Source organism: Bufo gargarizans, chromosome 1 (assembly GCF_014858855.1).
Source record: "Bufo gargarizans isolate SCDJY-AF-19 chromosome 1, ASM1485885v1, whole genome shotgun sequence".
NCBI classification, from domain to species: Eukaryota; Metazoa; Chordata; class Amphibia; order Anura; family Bufonidae; genus Bufo; species Bufo gargarizans.
The window spans coordinates 258,292,497-258,316,444 of NC_058080.1; the positions used below are offsets into that span (position 1 = coordinate 258,292,497).

At 44.9% G+C, this 23,948-nt stretch overlaps 1 long non-coding RNA gene across 2 annotated transcripts in view; it reads right to left on the reverse strand.

The window, feature by feature from the left end:
* Positions 1-23,272, reverse strand: part of LOC122925449 — a 315,494-nt gene extending 292,222 nt beyond the window's left edge. For both annotated transcript variants that reach the window (XR_006387628.1, XR_006387629.1), the window contains exon 1: positions 23,159-23,272. This is a non-coding gene — a long non-coding RNA (uncharacterized LOC122925449). The remainder of the gene's footprint in view (positions 1-23,158) is intronic.
* Between the last annotated feature and the right edge of the window lie 676 nt (positions 23,273-23,948).

Sequence of the window (23,948 nt, forward strand, 5' to 3'; positions counted from 1 at the left end):
TAAAATGGCGGACTCTGTGACAGAAACAGGACAGATCCCATTATAGTTAATGGGGTTGAGGTCAAAAAGATGCATCGCACTCACCATCCATGTTCATGTTCACGCTTCTTTATTAGTGATAGCAGAGTTACATGCAGGGGCAGACTCACGTGGAGTATAAGTTAACAGCGACGGCCGTTTCGCGGTGTGACCGCTTCCTCCGGCTGTTTGAGTCACTCTATTTAGTTCATCCTCAGAGGATTTAAATGTCATTTCTGCTATTCATATTAACTTTGTGTCACCTTTTGTAATACTCTGCAATTGTTGCAACTTGTATTTTACCTTTGTTACTTTTGTTTTTAAATTTGCACTAATGGATTGATGCACCTGTGTTTCAGGTGTGGGTTGCTGGTGTGACGTCAGGGGTTTTTGAGTGATGGGTCGGTTGAACCCTCCCCCTTATGAGGTTTTAGGCCAGCACACACACGATCCACAGAGTGAATCAAACAGCCGGAGGAGGCGGTCACACCGCGAAACGGCCGTTGCTGTTAACTTATACTCCACGTGAGTCTGCCCCTGCATGTAACTCTGCTATCACTAATAAAGAAGCGTGAACATGAACATGGATGGTGAGTGCGATGCATCTTTTTGATCTTGATTTCTATTGTATTCTGCTTCATCTTCGCACCCCGTTTTCCTGGATGGTCGGAGGAGGCCAGGACTGTGTTCCCTGATACCTCTGGTGCAGGACGGTGCCCTCAAAACCTCTCGTTATATAGTTAATGGGGTTGATCTTGATATTATACAATGGACTGGTGCTTCCATCATTCTCATTGTTTTGCTTCCATAAGGGAACAGATCAATGGAAATACTAAGTATATACAGTACAGACCAAAAGTTTGGCCACACCTTCTCATTCTAAGAGTTTTCTTTATTTTCATGACTATGAAAATTGTAGATTCACACTGAAGGCATCAAAACTATGAATTAACACATGTGGAATTATATAAATAACAAAAGTGTGAAACAACTGAAAATATGTAATATTCTAGGTTCTTCAAAGTAGCCACCTTTTGCTTTGATTACTGCTTTGCACACTCTTGCAGAAAATGAAAAACAAAAAAATTGTGGCAATTCTGGAGGAGCTGCTCAGCCCATGACACTGTGGCGTGTCTTTTATTAGGGGAGCAGCCCGACCGCATGTGGACCGCAGTAATCGACTAACCCCAGCAAAATATGCATACAATAGAGGATATCGGCGCGGTCCACATGCACCACAAGCGCAAACTACACCGAATGTAGCAATCATATGAAACACACAGAGAGAATGCACCAAACCGATATAACACTGACTATGCTGGCAAGACATAAATGCAGGTATTAAAAGCTGAGACTTTTGCCAATATGTTCCAGTCATGGAGATATCGGAGCCCATCATGCACCACGTCACGGTTCTCAGCATGGCAAGGGGTCCTAACCACTGCTCTAACTATGGTGTGAACACGGTCTGGGGGTGATATAATTCAGCTCACAGCCAAGCTTCCCACAATTGCCCAGCATGAATACTGCGGTTGTAAAATGTGAATGAAGCCAGGCCGCGAGCCACACCCACACCAGACCATGTGATTCACATTGTACAACCGCAGTATTCATGCTGGGCAATTGTGGGAAGCTTGGCTGTGAGCTGAATTATATCACCCCCAGACCGTGTTCACACCATAGTTAGAGCAGTGGTTAGGACCCCTTGCCATGCTGAGAACCGTGACGTGGTGCATGATGGGCTCCGATATCTCCATGACTGGAACATATTGGCAAAAGTCTCAGCTTTTAATACCTGCATTTATGTCTTGCCAGCATAGTCAGTGTTATATCTGTTTGGTGCATTCTCTCTGTGTGTTTCATATGATTGCTACATTCTGTGTAGTTTGCGCTTGTGGTGCATGTGGACCGCGCCGATATCCTCTATTGTATGCATATTTTGCTGGGGTTAGTCGATTACTGCGGTCCACATGCGGTCGGGCTGCTCCCCTAATAAAAGACACGCCACAGTGTCATGGGCTGAGCAGCTCCTCCAGAATTGCCACAATTTTTTTGTTTTTCATCTTCTGCCTTGCTAGATTTGAGTGTGTTTGCCTTTACCTGGCATTCTAACACTCTTTTGCACCTGGTAACCTCCATCACATGGTCTGGTGTGGGTGTGGCTCACGGCCTGGCTTCATTCACATTGTACAACCGCAGTATTCATGCTGGGCAATTGTGGGAAGCTTGGCTGTGAGCTGAATTATATCACCCCCATACCGTGTTCACACCATAGTTAGAGCAGTGGTTAGGACCCCTTGCTATGCTGAGAACCGTGACGTGGTGCATGATGGGCTCCGATATCTCCATGACTGGAACATATTGGCAAAAGTCTCAGCTTTTAATACCTGCATTTATGTCTTGCCAGCATAGTCAGTGTTATATCTGTTTCGTGCATTCTCTCTGTGTGTTTGCACACTCTTGGCATTCTCTTGATGAGCTTCAAGAGGTAGTCACCTGAAATGGTCTTCCAACAGTCTTGAAGGAGTTCCCAGAGATTCTTAGCACTTGTTGGCCCTTTTGCCTTCACTCTGCGGTCCAGCTCACCCCAAACCATCTCGATTGGGTTCAGGTCCGGTGACTGTGGAGGCCAGGTCATCTGGCGCAGCACCCCATCACTCTCCTTCATGGTCAAATAGCCCTTACACAGCCTGGAGGTGTGTTTGGGGTCATTGTCCTGTTGAAAAATAAATGCTGGTCCAACTAAACGCAAACCGGATGGAATAGCATGCCGCTGCAAGATGCTGTGGTAGCCATGCTGGTTCAGTATGCCTTCAATTTTGAATAAATCCCCAACAGTGTCACCAGCAAAGCACCCCCACACCATAACACCTCCACCTCCATGCTTCACGGTGGGAACCAGGCATGTAGAGTCCATCCGTTCACCTTTTCTGCGTCGCACAAAGACACGGTGGTTGGAACCAAAGATCTAAAATTTGGACTCATCAGACCAAAGCACAGATTTCCACTGGTCTAATGTCCATTCCTTGTGTTCTTTAGCCCAAACAAGTCTCTTCTGCTTGTTGCCTGTCCTTAGCAGTGGTTTCCTAGCAGATATTCTACCACGAAGGCCTGATTCACACAGTCTCCTCTTAACAGTTGTTCTAGAGATGTGTCTGCTGCTAGAACTCTGTGTGGCATTGACCTGGTCTCTAATCTGAGCTGCTGTTAACCTGCGATTTCTGAGGCTGGTGACTCGGATGAACTTATCCTCCGCAGCAGAGGTGACTCTTGGTCTTCCTTTCCTGGGGCGGTCCGCATGTGAGCCAGTTTCTTTGTAGCGCTTGATGGTTTTTGTGACTGCACTTGGGGACACTTTCAAAGTTTTCCCAATTTTTCGGACTAACTGACCTTAATTTCTTAAAGTAATGATGGCCACTCGTTTTTCTTTACTTAGCTGCTTTTTTCTTGCCGTAATACAAATTCTAACAGTCTATTCAGTAGGACTATCAGCTGTGTATCCACCTGACTTCTCCACAAGGCAACTGATGGTCCCAACCCCATTTATAAGGCAAGAAATCCCACTTATTAAACCTGACAGGGCACACCTGTGAAGTGAAAACCATTTCAGGTGACTACCTCTTGAAGCTCATCAAGAGAATGCCAAGAGTGTGCAAAGCAGTAATCAAAGCAAAAGGTGGCTACTTTGAAGAACCTAGAATATGACATATTTTCAGTTGCTTCACACTTTTTTGTTATGTATATAATTCCACATGTGTTAATTCATAGTTTTGATGCCTTCAGTGTGAATCTACAATTTTCATAGTCATGAAAATAAAGAAAACTCTTAGAATGAGAAGGTGTGTCCAAACTTTTGGTCTGTACTGTATGTGAACGAAATCTTAGGGCCTGTTTCTTGACACCAGAATTTTGGATAGGATTCTGTGCCAAAATTCCAGTGGCATCCATATGGTTTCCGGTTTAAAGCTACTACCACGCCAACAAGTGGCATGTCCTTACTTTGTGTGGTGTCTGGATAGACATTGCTGAAAACCATGGCAGATGTCCATTCGCATTTTAAATCCATTTAGTGTGGCTAAACCGAGAGCGGGTCTGCAGCATTTGCACGAAAAACCATGGCAGAAACTGCGGCAGTTTCTGCCACAGAATAGAGAGGAGATTTTGCCTCTGCAAAATCTGCAGTGTGAACAGGCCCTAACAAGTACAGTTAAAATGCAGTGACCGTAGCTGCATCAACAAGCAGATGTGGACGCTATAACTATACAATTCTGGTTGTCAATGGAATCGCACTCACCAGTAGAATAGAAGTAAGAAGTTAGTTATGCCTCATCATAAACAGCATGACATTTTAATCCGGCTGCCTCTCAACGTGCCTCCGCCGGAACTCCGCCCCGCCTCCATTATAGTCAATGGGGACGGAGCGGTAGTCCGGAGGCACAAGGTCACTAGCAGCAGGACGGATCCGACAGACTGTTCACCCGACAGAACAGCCTGCCGGAGGTCCGTGGCGCTAGTGTCAAAGTAGCCTAAGGGTGCCTGAATGCCATGAAGGATGTACCTCATATTAAACTAGAGATCTCCCTATTCATTGCTCCAATTGATCTGCCAGATATATTTTAGGCTGGAAGCACAGGGGCGTGTCCTTTATCATGAGGTGTGTCCTTTCTTCTCTAGCTCTTTCCTTGTAACTCCAGAGCACAGAATTTAAAAGAAGATATGCCTGGTAGCAGGCAACTGAGCATGTGCAACCACCTCAGTGAGGTTTGCAGTAATAAGCATGCAAGAACACGAAATAGACTTCTATTAGATACTTTGCTACTTACTAACCTACCAAATTTTCCCTAGCAAGGCATACAAGGAAATTTAAAAGGGAGCACGACTGCAGAATCAGACTGCACTGAAACTTATCGTAGTCTGTTACCATGGAGACACACAAGTATAAATAGAATGAAAGATTTTTAATCAAGACTATTTGCAAAGGTGCTTTTTTTCCCCTTTAGATCAGGGATACTCAACCTGCGGCCCTCCAGCTGTTGCAAAACTACAACTCCCAGTATGCTCTAATAGCTGTAGACTGTCCAGGCATGCTCGGAGTTGTAGTTTTGCAAGAGCTGGAGGGCCGCAGGTTGGGCATCCCTGCTTTAGATGAATTGCAACACTAAACACATTGATGCAAATCTATTCTTCAATTCCTATTTCCAAGGTCTATGTTTGCCGTCAGTGAATAGGAACATTCTGGCTTACATCTAGAGCAGGGATGCCAGACTCAAGGCCCTATAGTTGTTTCAAAACTACAACTCCCACCATGCCTGGACAGCCTACAGCAGGCATCCTCAAACTGCGGCCCTCCAGCTGTTGCAAAACTACAACTCCCAGCATGCCCGAACAGCCTACCGATATCAGCCTACAGCAGGGCATTGTGGGAGTTGTAGTTTTACAACAGCTGGAGGGCCGCAGTTTGAGGATGCCTGGTCTACAGCTATCAGGACATAGTGGGAGTTGTAGTTTTGCACCAGCCATCCCTGATCTAGAGACTGAAAAATGTAGAGAGCTAGTCCTGGCCACCAATAAGAATTTGCTAACATTGCATCCAGTCTAGGTAATGGTGTATGAGCTAAGCAGTCTGGACTCCAGGCTTATGTATTATGTACACTTACACATGTCCTGTAGCACACTCTCCATTTCTTTAGGTGAGGATTTATGTTTGAGGTCATTGTTTTGCTGGAAAATAAATCTTCCCAGCCCATAGTTTTCTTGCAGACTACTGAAGGTTTTCCTTTGAGAATTCACTGTAAGTCACTCATTTTACCATATACTTTCAAAAGTACAGCTACAAAAAAGCATCCCCCAACATAATACTCCAGGCACCATACTTTACTCGAGGCATAATGTGTTTTTTTTGTGATTTGTGGCTTGAATGGCAGAAAACAAAGTATTTTTAGGATCAAAACAGGTTGGTATCTTTTGACCTTCGAACCTTTGACAATTGTTCTCAGATTTTCATACATCTATATCTAATATCACACATTTTTACCTTTCCCGAACCCCATCTTTTCATGGATCTCAATTACATTGTAAAAATGCCATCTACTGTACTTTTTGCCAGTATTAAAGAAGAAATAATATTTAGGTGTAAAGGGAGTTGGCCCATTTCCAATGTACAATAATTCATAACTCCACACGGGCATAGATGACTGTATACTGTCCCTTATCTGTCCTAATGGAGGCTGCTCCGACGTCTGTGAAGTAAACATACTCACCAGTCATCCTCCGTGTCCATGGGCTGTAAGATGGCATCGACCGCTTCCTCTGGCTGCTCCTGGGTACCTTTTATTATCCATTCAGTGCTTGCACAGAAGAGAAGGTACCCAGAAGCGACCAGAGGAAGCCCATGGACGTGGAGGATGACAGGTAAGAAGGTTTTCTTCACTGACATCGGGCAGCTAGAGGCTTCCATTAGGACAGCCGGGGGACAGTATACAGTCATTAATGCTTGTAAATGGTCAAACTGCAGTACAGGACACTCGTTTGCCTATAGCTGCCGAATCCGATGCGTACATATGTCTGGATAAACTTTTGCTAGATACTTCTGGATAATTCTTCAGAGTTATTTTCACTTGTTTATTACTAGATTTTTTTTTGTTTAGTACATGTGGCTATGAAAGAATGTTTTTTCTGTTATTTGAATACATTTTGTGTCTTTTTTGATTACACATGTAGCTTCATTTTTGTCATTTTTATTTTAGTATTACAGCAGTTGGTTTTATTTTTTATACCTGGGAAAAAGAAGAGTCTATACATTTTTAAATTATATCCCCTATTACAGTTATTTTTTATATAGCAGATTAGAAGATATAGTGGTGTTTTTTTTTTTGGGCCTAAGATTTAGTCATTAAGTTTTTCCTAATTAGTTTACAAATTGTTCCCCCATATAGTAATATAAGACCTTTGGGGGCCATGACATATTACACTTTTATTACTAAGTTGCCCTGTAACTGGGGCTGACATATTAGCCCCAGTTATACTTCTAACATATACTGCAGAGCTGATCTGGGTCTGCTAAGACGCAGCAGCTCCCGCAGTCACCTGGCAGCTGGTTCATTGAGCGCCTTGTATACAGTGTTGGGGAAGGCAGGGACAATAATAAAATTCCTCTGTCTTCTCGATGGGCAGTCTGGTTGTCACTGACAATCGCATCACTGCTTCTCCACAATCTCTGTGCAGCTGCAAACTCAGCAAGTACATACAAGAACAACCTTGCAAGTCCGCAATGAGTTAATAAAGCATGGTTCAAGGGTTGGGAGTGTGAGTACTAACTGCGTGTTCACAAGTATATAAACTTGACAAGTCTTTTTTTAACCTGTTAAGCAATAGGCCTATTTTGGCGTTAAATTGATTCAAATTGACCCTGATAAATGTCGGGTTATAGTTAACCCATATTTTCAAAAAACATTTTGCCACTCCCTTTTTACCATTTATCACTCAGTGTACACTTCCCCACTTACCTTCATTCCCACATTGCTTAAATAAACTCTATAGATAATAATTAAAAGACCCTCTCACTGCTGCTGCTTTGTTTTGCTAGCACATTAATCAGCTTGGGATGTGGTTAGTGCACACAACCAATCTATGCCTTTGACGCTGTCAGACACTGTGGTGTACATATACTTGTATTCCTGTGTAACAAGCTTGCAGCTAGTGACAGATTAAAACTCTTAGGCTGGTTTCACACGGGCGTTTTTCCGCACAAATGCAAAACATTGTAATGCGTTTTGCACGCGCGTGAAAAAAATCGCCATGTTTGGTACCCAAACCCGAACTTCTTCACAGAAGTTCGGGTTTGGGTTAGGTGCTGTGTAGATTGTACACATGGTTATAAGGGAAAATAATAGCATTCTTAATACATAGTACAATATGGCTGGAGGGGTTTAAAAAATAATTTAACTCACCTTAATCCACTTGTTCGCGCAGTCTGGCTTCTCTTCTGCCTTCATCTGTGAGGAAAAGGACCTGTGGTGACGTCACTGTGCGCATCACATGGTCCATCACATGATCTATCACCATGGACGGATTATGTGATGGACCATGTGATGAGCGCAGTGACGTCACCACAGGTCCTTTTCTTCACAGATGAAGGCAGAAGAGAAGACGGGCTGTGCGAACAAGTGGATCAAGGTAAGTTAAATTATTTTTTTATTTTTTTAAACCCCTCCAGCCCTATTGTACTCTGCATTCTGTATTATCCATCACATCCATGTTATAAGGGAAAATAATGATGATCGGGTCCCCATCCCGATCGTCTCCTAGCAACCGTGCGTGAAAATCGCACCGCATCCGCACTTGCTTGCGGATGCTTGCGATTTTCATGCAGCCCCATTCACTTCTATGAAAAATGCTGAATATAGAACATGCTGCGATTTTCACGCAACGCACAAGTGATGCGTGAAAATCACCGCTCATGTGCACAGCCCCATTGAAGTGAATGGGTCCGGATTCAGTGCGGGTGCAATGCGTTCATCTTGCCTGTGTGAAAGAGGCCTTAGACAATGCCCCCGACATGTTTCGCCAGAGCCCTGTCGTCTTCAGGGGTTTAGGCTAAGGAACAGACAGATATTTTGGAGTTTTTTGAGTTGCCTCATTCAGAAAACCATATCATTTTATTTATCACTGACTAAGCCATATAAGGGCATGTTTTTGGAGGATCAGCTGTATTGGCATTATTTTGGTGTAAACATCAACTTTTGTGAAATGTTTAATAACTTTTTTTTAGCACATCTCAGGAAAAAAATTATTTATGACACTGCATTCCAAGAACCATATTTTTATTTTTTCCATCAATGTAGCAGTATGTGAGCTTGCTTTTTGTGGGACAGGTCATATTGTTTGAAAGAACCATTTTGGGTTACATATAACTTAATGATTAACTTTTATTAACATGAATGGCATGAAGTAATGAGAGGAAAAATGGAAAAAAACAGCAATTCTACTATTATTTTTTTTTACATTTTAAATGTATACCTTTTGCCCTGTGCCTTAATTAGCATATTATTTTTATTCTATGAATAAGTACAATTAGGCCTTATGCACACGCCCGTTGCTCGGTCGCTCCGTGGTTTGTGGATCGCAATTTGCGGTTCCCAATGTATGGGCAACATCTGTGCGGCTGGGCTCATGATCCGTCCGCACCAGAAAAAAATTAACATATTCAATTTTTTTGGAGTGCGGAGGCACGGAGAGAAACCCTATGGAAGTGAATGGCTGTTTTCGGGCCGCAATACGGGCACAGCCAGGCAACGGCCGTGTGCATGAGGCCTTAGGGTGGCATGATGGGTCCACATCCGTTGCGCAACTTTGCGGAACAGGTACAGAGTCATTCATTTTCAATGGAGCCGAAATGTGCTGTCTGCATCCGCAATTGCGGATCCGCACTTGTCCGCAATTGCAGACAAGAAAAGGCATTTTCTATAAGAGTGCTGGAGTGCATCACAGCCAGGGAGAAGGTGAGTTGTTTTTTCTCAATGTTTTTCTCCCTGTCCCGATGCTATTAGCGCCTAAACAGAATGAGGGGAACAGCGGCGCAATAGAGGAGCATATCATGAAAAAAATTTGCGATATGACATCTAGGGAACATGGGCTACAGTGTTAGCAGGCTCGGACTGGCCCACAGGGGTACAGGGGAATCCCCCGGTGGGCTCTGACCCCCGGGACAAGTGGCACATAACACAGTAGACTTACTGCGCTACTTACATATATTCAATGTACAGCACCTCAACCAGCCTATGTTCATATAAAAAACTTGTTAAAATATTTCTTATATTTGAATGTATCCGTACAGCGGGCCCCCAAAATAAATTTTACTGGTGGGCCCTAGGTACCCCAGTCCGAGACTGAGTGTGATGTATCGCTTTTATAAAGTAGAAAACTGGTGAAAGGTCCTCTTTAACACAATGCTAAGAAGGAAAAACATCAGCAATGATGTTAGAGTAGCCCTTGCTGCTGCCCATCAATCAGAGAAGTGTTCTAAGGCAATTTCTACACAATTTAAAGTTTATCATTCTACAGTGAGAAAGATTATTCACAAGTGGAAAACATTCAAGATAGCTGAAACCTTCCCAGGAGTGGACATCTTTTTACCCAAGGTCAGAACATGCAATGCTCAGAGAAATTGTAAAAAAAAAAACAAGAGCCACATCTAAGACTCTACAGGCCTCAGTAGCATGTTAAATGTTCGAGTTCATGACATTACAATTAGAAAAAGACTGAACACTTATGGCTTGTATGGAAGGGTTGTCAGGAGAAGACCTCCAATTTCTAAAAAGAACATGGCTTAAAGGGAATGTGTCATCAGAAAATGACCTATTGTTTTTATCATTTTTTTTAGGTGATGCTATTTTTTAATTTTCCTTGTCAATATCTATATTTAAAGAAAAACAAATACATAAAATCCTGCAGTTTTCACACTGGCCATTAACAGATGCCACTTCTTGGCCTGTACAGATCACTTTGCAGTTATCTGCATGCTAAGCCTATCTGTAATGATATCACCTTTGTGTATAGATAATACAAGATCCATAATTTACAATAGGTGGTTGTCAAAGTTTATCTATTCCTTCCTTGTACAATGACCTCTGTACAGGTCACAGAGCATGTCTGGAAAACTCTCCCATAGAAGTCAATGAGGTCCCTCCAGACCATCATATCTATGGCCCATGGGGCTGCTGTAAAACAATTTTCTTAATGCTTTCTAAATGCTGTTAAGAGCAGCTCAGGCAAGATGGCCGCCCCCTAATCATGTTCAGAAATAGAATTTAAAAAAAAACTGAAATCTGAAAATAAAGAGAGATTAGAAAGAAAAGGAGATGTGCTACTATCTGGTTTTAACTAGCTGATAAAATTTCAGTGACATATTCCCTTTACGTTTGTAAAGACATCTGAAACAATATTCTTTGGACAGATAAGGCAAAGAGGAGATGTCTGGCCATAAATGTACAGCACCACATTTGGCAAAAACCAAACACAGCATATCCGTATAAGCACCTCATAGAAATTGTCATGCACAGTGGTGGAGGGGGGATGATTTGGGCTTATTTTACAACCACAGGACCTGGGCACCTTGCAGTCATTGAGTTGACCATAAAATCCTCTCTATACCAAAGTATTCTAGAGTAAAAAGTGAGGCCATCTAAAACTTGGCAGAAACCTAGTGATGTAAACAGGACAATGATCCGGAGCACACCAACAAATCTGCTGAAGGGCTGACAAACAAAAGAATCAAGGTGTTGCAATGGCCTAGTCAAAGTCCGTACCTCAACCCAATGCTGTGGCAGGACCTTCAGAGAGCTGGATATAACTAAATGTCTACAAACTTCAAAGGAACTGAAGGAACATTGTAATGAAGGTGGGCTTTAAAGTGGGGTTTATTATACTTTATTAACATTTACTTCTTTTTTTTTGTCCCACTAGAGGTCATATTTTAATCTTCTGAGTAGGGTTGTCATGATAACAACATTTTTATTAGAGTGTCATAAAAAAGTATTGCAATACTCCATTCGATGCGACGCGAAGAAGTGACTAAGAATGGAGATGAGTGAACCTGCACTACCCTGGATGGAGCGGTTCTTTGCTGCTCTGAACTGCCACCCCATGGGACCACACTCTAAGGGCTCATGCACACCACCGTTGCCTATTTTGCGATTTGCTAATTGCGGATCCGCAAAACACAGATACCGGCTTGTTCTATTTTTTTAAGGATGCTGTGGGACGGACATACGGATGCGGACAGCACACTTTTGCGACCCCATTGAAGTGAATGGGTCCAGATCCGATCTGCAAAAACTACGTATCGGGGAAAACATACGGCCATATGCATAAGCTCTAAGTGTTGTGGTACTAAACTGGTGTATGCAAGGTGATACATGATGATTAGGTTAATGTGAGGATGATGATGTTGATGTGAGGCACAAACCTTATCAAGTATCCATCTCCTTGCATAATGGGCAGCATGGGGTTAATATATGAGGTACATGAAAAGTTACTTGCTATTAATGTTTTAGGCACATAGTTTTATGAATCTGGACCTCCATGTGCCTCATATTAATAGTAAGTGACCCCTTCCGTATTCTGTACCTCACATTAACCTCATGCCTCCCTTTATTTGAGAAGGTACTTTGGGGGGGTCACTTACTATTAATGTGAGGCACATGGGGTCCAAAATGAGAAAAGCATATGCCTCACATTGAAATTAAGTGACCCCCCCAACATGGCAGTGGCAGGACTGTGGTAATGAGTCCTATTAACCCCAATGTTGCTGGCTTCCTTTATTTTCGGGCAGCCTAATCATTTGTGTACCGTCTGGACCTTGGAATACCTGATCATCACTCTGACGCCTGGGCTGCCTATGTTTGGGACTTGGGACAGTCAGGAAGGAATAGTGCTGCTGCTACTGAATCGTCACAGGTAGAGATGAGCAAAGTATTCCAAAATTCGATTTGGCTGCTTTGCCGAATTTTACAAAAAAAATCGCTTTGTGATGAATTACTTTGTCAAGAAGTGTATTTCTTTGTAAGCAGTGGGTGCATTGACAAGGAGCTGCGATTGCGCCGCCCCCGTCATTGTACCCCTCAGATGCCGCATTTATAGCTGATCGCAGCTGATAGTAATATCAGAGTGTAAAATAAAAAATAAAAAAATAAATCGTACTTACCTCATCCATTTGCTCGTGACAGACTGGCTGCTGCCATCATGGTTGAAGATCCAGCGTAAAATCTTGCACGGCCTGTGATAACGACACCACACCGGCCGGAGTGGTGACATCATACGTCACTGCGCACAGGATTTAGTGCAAGATCTTCAAGCAAGATGGTGGCCAGGTAGTATGATTTTTTGTTTTTTACACTATTTCAGGTAAAATCGATTCGCTACCACGAGGCATGAGGAAATTCGGCTTTGTGGCGAATAGAATTTGTCTTGAAATTTGGATTGAAGTTCACTTCGTGGACTTAAATTCACTCAACGCTAGTCACAGGCACTCGCTCATGACACCGCCGCAATGGAAGCTGACCCTCCCTGTAAGTTTATTCCCCCTCTGACACTTTCATTATTGGCATTTTCATTGGTGGCAGTTTCATAGTCGCCTCGCCCTTAGTGTTTTGATTGGTGGCAGGGGCTGGCCGCGTCACAATGGGGAGAGCCTCACTCCTTCTCCACTGTGTGGCTGATGAGAACATGATGAGCACCAAACGCCATGTTCTCTAACAAGAAAAGATACTAAGGCTACTTTCACACTAGCGTTCGGCTGTCCGCTCGTGAGCTCCGTTTGAAGGAGCTCACGAGCGGACCCGAACGCCTCCGTCCAGCCCTGATGCAGTCTGAATGGATGCGGATCCGCTCAGACTGCATCAGTCTGGCGGCGTTCAGCCTCCGCTCCGCTCGCCTCCGCACGGACAGGCGGACAGCTGAACGCTGCTTGCAGCGTTCGGGTGTCCGCCTGGCCGTGCGGAGGCGTGCGGATCCGTTCAGACTTACAATGTAAGTCAATGGGAACAGATCCGCTTAAAGATGTCACCATATGGCTCAATCTTCAAGCGGATCCGTTCCCCATTGACTTTACATTGAAAGTCTGAACGGATCCGCGCAGGCTACTTGCGCACTTGCGCACTTGCGAAATTTTTTCAAGTTATTAATGCAGACGGATCCGTACTGAACGGAGCCTCCGTCTGCATTAATATGATCGGATCCGTTCAGAACGGATCCGATCAAGCGCAAGTGTGAAAGTAGCCTAAGCTGCGCAGGATGGTATTGAACCGGGTGAAAAAGTATCGCTTTGGTAATGAAAGTTCAAAACCTGTTGCAACCCTACTTCAGAGTATAACAAAGCAGTACACTGGCAATCTATATTGGCAAAGTCCAATAGGCATGCAGCCATGGCATGTCTTTAGACCATGGCAACCTGTCTGCACCATGCAATTGCTTTGCCAGGGGGAGAGCCCTTTCGCTCTGTATATTTGCCCAGTCTTAATAATACAATAAGATCTGCGCTATGTTTTCAATTAATTATGGAATTTACACTTATTTAAACAGCATATTGGTCTAGGCTGGCCATTGTCACAAATTGTGGGACTATCAAGCTAGCCCTGGCCAGACCATTGTTACACATTATTCTCACTGTCCAATACGGTATGTGGGGTTTCGCTCTGATAGATAGGGTAAGCGGACGCAGTACAGAGGCAAAATATAAGTTCTTAACTCAAACTTTAGTGTTTATTCACACTTGTGGCAGTTGCATAAAACAACACGTCACTTTGCTGTCTTTGGTGTTAATTAACATACAATTGAAAGTCCATATTGCACAAGTCACCTTGTTGGCAGTTCTGCCTCCAGTAGTCCACAGCAGGCTTTAGGGGGCCTGTTCCCCCTGCACACGGGTCTCAGCCCTCCAGTCTGGCACAAAACCTCAGATCCCAACACAGAGACTCAGCTGCTGAGCCCAGCTGCCTATTTAAGGACAGTCAGGTGCTGCCAAAACCCGGACCGGCACTTAAAGTATAACTGTCGTATATATTTTTTTGGGAGTATTGGATTGTGGTGATTAATATCTCCTTGGCGGCCCTATTTCAGCTTTTCACTGTGTATTCAATTTACCCCTTAATTCCACATTTTTGTTCCCTGTAGTGCCTACTTTTACCTGTGCTTAAAATCGGGTTGCTAGGCATGGTCCGTCTATTTGTTGAAGGACGGAGGACGCAGAAGCACGCAGTGTGCAAGTCACATTCCTGACAGCCAGGGACTGTAAGTAAATGATTAAAGCCAGGTCCTCCCCGGCAGCTGATAACAGTGCCTGGGCTGTCTGCACTTCTCCCTGTCCCTGCGCTTGGCAGACGCTCCCTCACTCAGCAGAGCTGGAGAAGTAGAGTTGAAGCAGCGCAGACCAGGGAAGGGAGATCTGCCATCTGCTCAGTGTATAAATGAAAGCAACATGTGGTAAGAGGACCCCTTTGTGCTGCAGGAGATTAACCCTTTAGGGGGGAGGGCTCTGGTTACTGACACTTTTGGGGGGCTATTGTTACTGGCTAGTGAGGGCAGTAGCGGACATCTTAACTGAATAGTGAAATTGCAGTTTTATGCAGACTGGTTGCTAAGGGCTGAATCTTATTAAATATGGGGTAAGTCAGTCTAATAGTAACTGATTCTGGAATATCATGTTATTAGTAACTACATATATGAAAATTGAAATTAGGGTCTAAATGTGACAGTTATCCTTAAAACTCCGTAACTACATATATGAAAATTGAAATTAGGGTTTAAATGTGACAGTTATCCTTTAAACTCCGGTCTGGTATTTGACCTCACCTGGCAGGAAACCAGCCCAGCCGCACATGTTGGGAGGAAAATACCTGCCTTCCCAGACAAAACCCCTTGCTGTGTCACAGGTACTAAAAATAAGCAACGGCCTAATTTTCCAAAATTATCTAAAAGATCATTTTCATTCCCCTTAGCTACTAATCACAGTGCAACTTTTAGTTCTTAAACTTCTGCGAAAAAATGAAAGCTACATTACAGTGTCTGACAGTCAGTAGTGTGTGCAGTAATGGCCAGTATTGGAGATATCTCCCATCCTGGCTGCTTAACCCCCTAGAGTTGCAGTCAATAGCATCAATAGCTCCAGTGCCCATTTAATCGTCATGACGTAACTGACACTGTATGTCATGGAGGCTTAAAGAGGTTAGCCCATGACTAATATAAAAAATTAAATATAGTACATGACAGTCTCTTTACAACAAAGCTAGAACCAGCCCTGTACCTCACATGGATCCAGAGATCTCCCCATTCTATGCTCTGCTAGATTTATATCAAGATGGAAGCTCAAAGGGAGTGTCTTTTCTGCTGCAGCTCAGGAGGCGTGTCCATGCTCTCCCTATCACAGCTCAGGAGGCAGTTGAAGGATGAAACTGAGCATGTGCGGCCATCTCAGTGAGTGGGACAAAGAAATAAGAAAAAAGAAACAGCAGTTTGGCATATACAGTGTGGCAAGGTTTGTGGTAAAGTACTGGAAGGGGTGTATATCTTCAGCAGAGTGTAGTTTGCTGAAGCAGTTTTTTTAGATTCTCTTCTGGGCTGGATTTTTTTGGACTGGTTGGTAGGGTGGTAGTAGGACCTGCCAGTCCACACCCTTGCTCCAGCCGGGGTGATCGCAGGTGGAGCTGCTGGGATCATTACTGGGGAATAAAATAGGCCTCAGACTGTCAGTCTGGGTCAGATCCTGAAGGGTGGTGGACCTGTCCTAAGTGAAAAACCTGATCTCCCTGTGTTTGGTGAAAGTATGGGTGACAAAAAGCTATTTGCTCAATTGTTACGTGGACCCTTAGACCTCTTTCACACAAGCAAGTTTTCTGCGCGGGTGCAATGCGTGATGTGAACCTGCACTGAATCCTGACCCATTCATTTCAAAGGGTCTGTGTACATGAGCCTTTTTTTCACGCATCAGTTCTGCGTTGATGAAAAATGCAGCATGTTCCATATTCTGCGTTTTTCACGCAGCCCTGGCCCCATAGAAATGAATGGGGGATGCAATGGGTTTTCCACTGATGGCTGCTAAGAGATGTTATTTGTAAACCTTAAGTTTTTTATCACGCGCATGAAAAACGCATCAAAACGCATTGCACTCGTGTGGAAAAAACTGAACAACTGAACGCAATCGCAGACAAAACTGACTGAACTTGCTTGCAAAATGGTGCGAGTTTCACTGAACGCACTCTGAGCCAATCCGTCACGCTAGTGTGAAAGGGGCCTTACAAGTGACTGTGAACTTTAATTGGAGACAAAATAAACATTATTTTGGACTTTTTAACCTGCTTTATCCAGTGAAGTCTGCCCTTGCCGACCCCACCACACGTACAGATCCCAACAACAAATACATTTTATTGAATAACACGCAATTTCAAAAGTATTCAGATCCATGTGCTTGTTTGAAAACTGTTGAATATTTTTTGTCGGACAACCCTTTTAATGCAAGCCAATTCATGACGTACAGGTATGTCATGGAGACATCAGGGGATTATCCAGGCTCCTGATATTGATGATCCTTCTTCAAGGATAGGTCATCATTATCTGATCAGTGAAGGTCCAACGGCCGGCATCCCCATGATCAGCTGCTTCTCTGCAGCCTCCAGAACTAGCACTTTGAATGGAGCGAGAAGCATAGCTCTGTACAAAGTTTACTGCCCGTGCCAGGGTAGCTACCACACACTGCACTTCTGGCTACGTTCGGGGTGCTAGGGTGCAGAGAACAGCTGATCAGCGGAGGTCCCGGGTGCTGGACATCCACCAATCAGATATTGATGACCTATACTGAGGATAGGTCATCATTATCAAGAGCTCAAAAAATTAAATTAAAAAATTTAAGCAGCAAAAACTGTGTAAAATTCTATTCACACTGTGGTTAATCACCGTCATCTTCCCCCAGCAGAAATGAACGTTGAGCTGTGACTTGTAGCCAGGGAAACCAAGCCACCTTTTCTGTTAGACAATTTTGATAAATGAAGGCCATTGCTTATATTCAATGCTATAACTGGCAGTGGCATTAGTAATGTGTGATGAGTAACAATGGTCTGGCCAGGGCATAGCTTTGTAAGGGTGCCACCATTTGTGACAACTGCCAGGCCATACCAATGTCCTGTTCAAATAAGCGCATAGCAGAGCTCATACTGTAGTTCTATAGCTGGTGCAGGCTACACTTATCAGTAAGGGATTTACACAAGCTACTGCGTACTGCCAAACCACATCTCCTAGGAGATGTCATACCGCTCAGACGTACCCGAAAATATTTACAGGAGAGATTTGTGTTGTATTTGCTGAATGAGGCTTAACATGGCAGGAAATCAAGCCCTTGCTTTATCAAATCCATGTGGTGTTATTGTGGACAAGGTCGAAATCTTAAAGGGGTTGTTCCACAAACACACTTACTCCCTATCCTAAGTTTAGGGGATGTGTCTGATCTGTGGGACCCCTGACGATAACAAACAGGGGTCCCCTTCCTCCATATGACGAGAGCTGTAGGCCAAGCTTGCATTCATTCTCTATGAGATAGCAGACTACAGAGCTCAGAAAACTCCAGAAGCCCTCAAGTGATGATTGGAACGGGTGTCTATCACTTTGTTCTCCCTATTCTCATGATTGGCTGGGGTATCTAACTATCAGACTCTGGTCCATCAGACTCTTTTTGGAATAAAACTAGCTAGTCGAACAGTTGTTACTGAAGAGTTGCTGTCCACCATCCAGCTCCAGTGAGGGTGTCCATTACATATTGACTGGTTGGGTCCACCATAGCTGAAGCCACTCATACTTAGTGGTTACTCTGGCTCATAGAGGAGGGGTCCCAAGTTATGATGTATTTAGGACACATGCAGGGCCGGCCTTTGGGGTGTGCGGGCTGTGCGGCCGCACAGGGCGCCATAGCAACAGGGGCGCCGGGCGGCCGACAGCCCGCAATGTAATATGGGCAGGCGAGGCGGCACTTATGTTTTCCCACGGGGCGGGCCCCCCCCCCTCCTATATTCAGCAGGGGGCGCCCGGCGCCCGTTGCGGTTTAAAAAAAAAAAAGTTGCTTATATAAGTTGGGGGCGGCTGGCGTCGCCCCTCACTCTGCGCCGCCTGAGTGGCTGAGGCTGAGCGCTTGCCGCTCTAAAGAATCCTGCGCCTGTTAATGTAGCGTGGCCGAGCTCTGTTAGGTCCGCGGTACAGGAGCTTTTGTTTCCTGTACCCGGCCGGACTGACAGGAAGTGCTCACTTAGTGTGCACTTCCTGTCAGTCCGGCCGGGTACAGGAAACAAATGCTCCTGTACCGCGGACCTAACAGAGCTCGGCCACGCTACACTAGAGGTGGAGGTGGGACGTGGGAGTAGAAAGAGAGTGACAAGGGGGGAGGGGGGAGGAACGAAAGAGAGTGACATGGGGGGGGGGAAATAATGAGAGTGGGGGGGAAATAATGAGAGGGGGGGGGGGGGAAATAATGAGAGTGGGGGGGGGGAAATAATGAGAGTGGGGGGGGGGGAAATAATGAGAGTGGGGGGGGGGAAATAATGAGAGTGGGGGGGGGGAAATAATGAGAGTGGGGGGGGGGGGGGAATAATGAGAGTGGGGGGGGGAAATAATGAGAGTGGGGGGGGGGAAATAATGAGAGTGGGGGGGGGGGAAATAATGAGAGTGATGGGGGGGGAAATAATGAGAGTGATGGGGGGGAAATAATGAGAGTGATGGGGGGGGAAATAATGAGAGTGACAAGGGAGGGCGGGTGGAATAATGAGAGTGACAAGGGAGAGGGGGGATAATGAGAGTGACAAGGGAAGGGGGGGGGGAAAGAGTGACAAGAGAGGGAGGGGGGGGGGGAGAGAGTGACAATGGAGTCCCCAGAGCCAGACTGCAGCCAGAGTCCAGATCATCTAATTGTCCTGGCGGTAAGTAGACAATGCAATATGTTTATTATTTAATTGTTTAGTTATTAATACTACATTGGAAACGAATTTTCTCAGCTGGACACCGGCCGACACTGCGCATGCGCTGGGAGCCTCACCAGCGGTTAGGGTAGGGAAAAAGCACTGGCCCGTACGTAATTTTTCCCTTCCCTAACCGCTGGTGAGGCTCCCGATGCATGCGCAGTGTCGGCCGGTGTTCAGCTGAGAACATCCATCCGATCCCTGCGCCTGCACATTGGCCCATAGTTTTTCCCTACCCTAACCGCCGGCGAGGCTCCTGGCGCATGCGCACTCTGCTGTGAAATTTCCCTAACCTGTCGTTGTGCGCCTGCGCGGCGCTGCACACCTCCTCACGTCATGTCCGGTGCGACCGGAAGTGACGAGGGTAGGGAAATCTCACGAACTAGGGAAGTATAACATTACACCGGCCTTTGGGGTGTGAGGGCTGGTAACTACTTGGTTGGATAGTCAGCCAGCCTATGCCATGATGCCAGCAACAAGCAGTGTTTTTTTTTTTTTTTGGGGGGGGGGGGGGGGCGCCACAAGGTTATCTCGCACAGGGCGCCTGAACACCTAAGGCCGGCCCTGGACACATGGACAAGGGTTGTGATAACCCCTTAAACTGGAGCTGGAAAGATAAAGGTTTCATGACTTTCATATATTGAGTAATTACCTTAAATTACTTAACACCCCTAAGCCAATCATACGAACTCCAAGTATCTTCACACCAACGTTCCCTAGTGGACTGGCCAAACATGAATGCTTATTTAGAAAATGACACATAAGATGCTGCCTGATAATTACGGGGGCAGTTTATTCGATAGGGGAACAACATATATTTTGTATGACAAAAGAGTTTTCTGTCCGTCTATCTCTATGAGCCGGGTCCAGTGCAGGCCTCAACTGGTCAGCACCCTCACAGTAATACAGAGAATGAAGGCGCGGTTTTGATAGGCCACTCTAAGGTCGGCACCAGCCATGACTGTTAGTAGAATAAGGCGGGATGCCTCAACAGTAGATCAGAGGTGATAGGAACAACCTAAGTCTGGAGGAAAAGTGCAGGCGGCCCCAAAAACATAACTATGCCCCAGTCTACTTTTCTCCATGAGTGGAGTAGGGCCTCATTCACACGTCAGTGAATCACGGACAGCATGGAGATGACGAACAGCACATGTATCCATTGACTATATTTTGTGTATTCACACATCAGTGGTTTTTTAGGGACACCATGGAGGAATGCCCTATTTTTGTCCGTGATTATAGATCCCTCATTCACAATATAGCCTATGGGTCAGTGAAAACCACAGACGCAACACGGATGCTATGTGTGTTTGGTCCGTGGTCTTCACATATCGTTGCTGGGAGATGGTCTGGAAATTCATTACAGGCTTAGCAGAGTCCATGGCATACAGATGACACATGGAGAGCAAAAAAACGGACATGGTGAAAAAGCAGAGTATGCTACGTTTTCCATCCATCGTCATTACACCTTGTCCTGTCAATCAAAGTGGAGAGGGTGCGGCAATGGCAGAGAGGGCAGAGACTCTAGGCGTAACAACCCCCCATTGCTCCTAGAGGACCAACACGGATGCACATATCAGATTGGTGTATTAAAAGATAGATAGATAGATAGATAGATAGATAATAGATAGATAAGGTCCTATTACACCTGCAGATGTAGCAGGCGACTGTAAGGAAGAAAGCATTCCTTCCCGGCTAGCATCTGCACACTACTGGAGGAAATCGCGGAGGAGGACGCTGATTCAGAAAATATCAGACCCTTTTACTGTTGTTATGGCCTTGTGCTAAAATAAAAATAAAAATAAAGTTTTTATCATTAGTCTTCACAGGGCCTCTCATTTCTCTTGATCATCTTTGAGATGTTTCTATACATTGACTGGAGTCCACCTGTGGTAAATTCAGTGGACTGGACATGATTTGGAAAGACACACCCCTGTCTATATAACCCCTGTCTATATAAGGTCTCACAGATGACAATGCATATCAGAGCAAAAACCAAGCCATGAGGAGGAAAGGACTGCCTGTAGAGCTCAGAGACAGGATTGTGTGGAGGCAAAGATCTGGAGAAGGCTACAAAACATTTCTGCTGCACTGAAAGTTCTCAAAAGCACAGTAGCCTCCATAACTTCTAAACAGAAGAAGTTTGGAACAAGTTACCAGGACGATAGATAGATAGATACGATTAGATAGATAGATAGATAGATAGATAGATATGATTAGATAGATAGATAGATAGATAGATAGGATGATAGATAGATAGATAGATAGATAGATAGATAGATAGATAGATAGGTAGATAGATACGATTAGATGATAGATAGATAGATAGATAGATAGATAGATAGATAGATAGATAGGATGATAGATAGATAGATAGATAGATAGATAGATAGATAGATAGATAGATACGATTAGATGATAGATAGATAGATAGATAGATAGATAGATAGATAGAATGATAGACAGATAGATAGATAGATAGATACGATTAGATGATAGATAGATAGATAGATAGATAGATAGATAGATAGATAGATAGATAGATAGAATGATAGACAGATAGATAGATAGATAGATAGATAGATAGATAGATAGATAGATACGATTAGATGATAGATAGGCAGCATGGTGGCACAGTGTTCAGTGCATTGTAGTCCTGGGGTCCTAGGTTTGAATCCGACCAATGTCAACATCTGTATGGAGTCGGTATGTTCTCCCCGTGTCTGTGTGGGTTTCCTCCTACACTACAAAGATATACTGATAGGGAACTTAGGCTACTTTCACACTGGCGTTTTAGATTCCGTTCAGGGCTCTTACAAGCCATCCAAAATTGATCAGTTTTGCCCTAATGCATTCTGAATGGAAAAGGATCCGCTCAGAATGCATCAGTTTGCCTCCGTTCAGTCTCCATTCCACTTTGGAGGCGTTTTGGTGTCCGTCTGACGAAACTGAGCCAAACGGATCCGTTCTGGCACACAATGTAAGTCAATGGGGACGGATCTGTTTTCTATGGCACAATCTGGCACAATAGAAAACGGATCCGTCCTCCATTGACTTTCAATGGTGTTCAAGACGGATCCGTCTTGGCTATGTTAAAGATAATACAAACGGATCCGTTCTGAGCGGATGCAGACGGTTGTATTATCTGAACGGATCCGTCTGTGCAGATCCATGACGGATCCGCACCAAACGCGAGTGTGAAAGTGATTGTGAGCCCCACTGGGGACAGTGTGATGCTCATGTCAATAAAAGGGCTGTGGAATATAGTGGCGCTACGTAAGTGAATACAAACAGAAATAGATTACATGATAGAGAAAATGTATTAGATAGACAGACAGATAGATGTGAGATGTCTGGGGGGCACTGCTTGCCTCTGGTTAGTCTATAGCTGTGTTTGCCCTCCAGTTGGCTGCAGCAGTGCCCAGTATCATGGTAATGGTGAGGGACAAATGACTGAAACAGGATGGCACATCCTGTTGGTGCAGTGAGGCATCACATCCCTGTGCAGGAGGGTCTGCCAGGTGACCTGCACCGGGTCCTAGACACAGAAGTTTGCCAGCACCCGGCGGGCACGACCTCCGTGAGACTGCACGGGACATGTCACCGCCAAGTTGCGCAGTCTAGGTGCCATGTACAGTGCCAGCACCTACCTCCCTCAGCCTCCGCGTCCTCCGTCACCTCTGCTGCAGGTAGTATGCCGGCGCCCTGCCCGCTCCTCCTCGCCAGGCTGGCCCTCTGCAGCTCCCACTAGTGACAGAGATGGCACACACACAGCCCGGCTCCTCTCACAAATCACTCACTGAGTGCGAGCATTACCTCACAGGAGGGGGCACCAGCCTCTTGTCTGTCAGTCAGGAGGATAGACTGCCGCCATCTGCTGACACGGACCCATACTACTACCGCAGTGCCCATTGCCACTCAGGAAAGCGTTTCCAGACGTTGGGCCAATCCCTGTCTGAACAAGGGCTTAGAAAACACATTGTTGGGAGGTATGACGCATTAATATATTATGTAAAACCTCTGGTCGTTGCCTTTCCATGTATACTGCCTCCATTCTCTACGGTGTACATATAATATCGTGTATTTCTTATTCAGAGTATATTAAATGTGAAGCAGACTCTACAAGGGATTTTTATTGATTTTTAATGATACATTTGTGGCTTGTTAGAGGGATATAAATAAGAGTAAGGCCTCATGCACATGACCATGCGTTTTTTTGCGGTCCGCAAACCGCGGATCCGCAAAAACGGAAGCCACCCGTGTGCCTTGCGCAATTTGCGGAATGGAACGGGCAGCCGTCAATATAATGCCTATTCTTGTCTGCAAAGCGTGGACAAAAATAGGACAGGTTATATTTTTTTTGCAGGGCCGCGGAACGGAGCAACGGATGCGGACAGCACACAGAGTGCTGTCCGCATCTTTTGCGGCCCCATCGAAGTG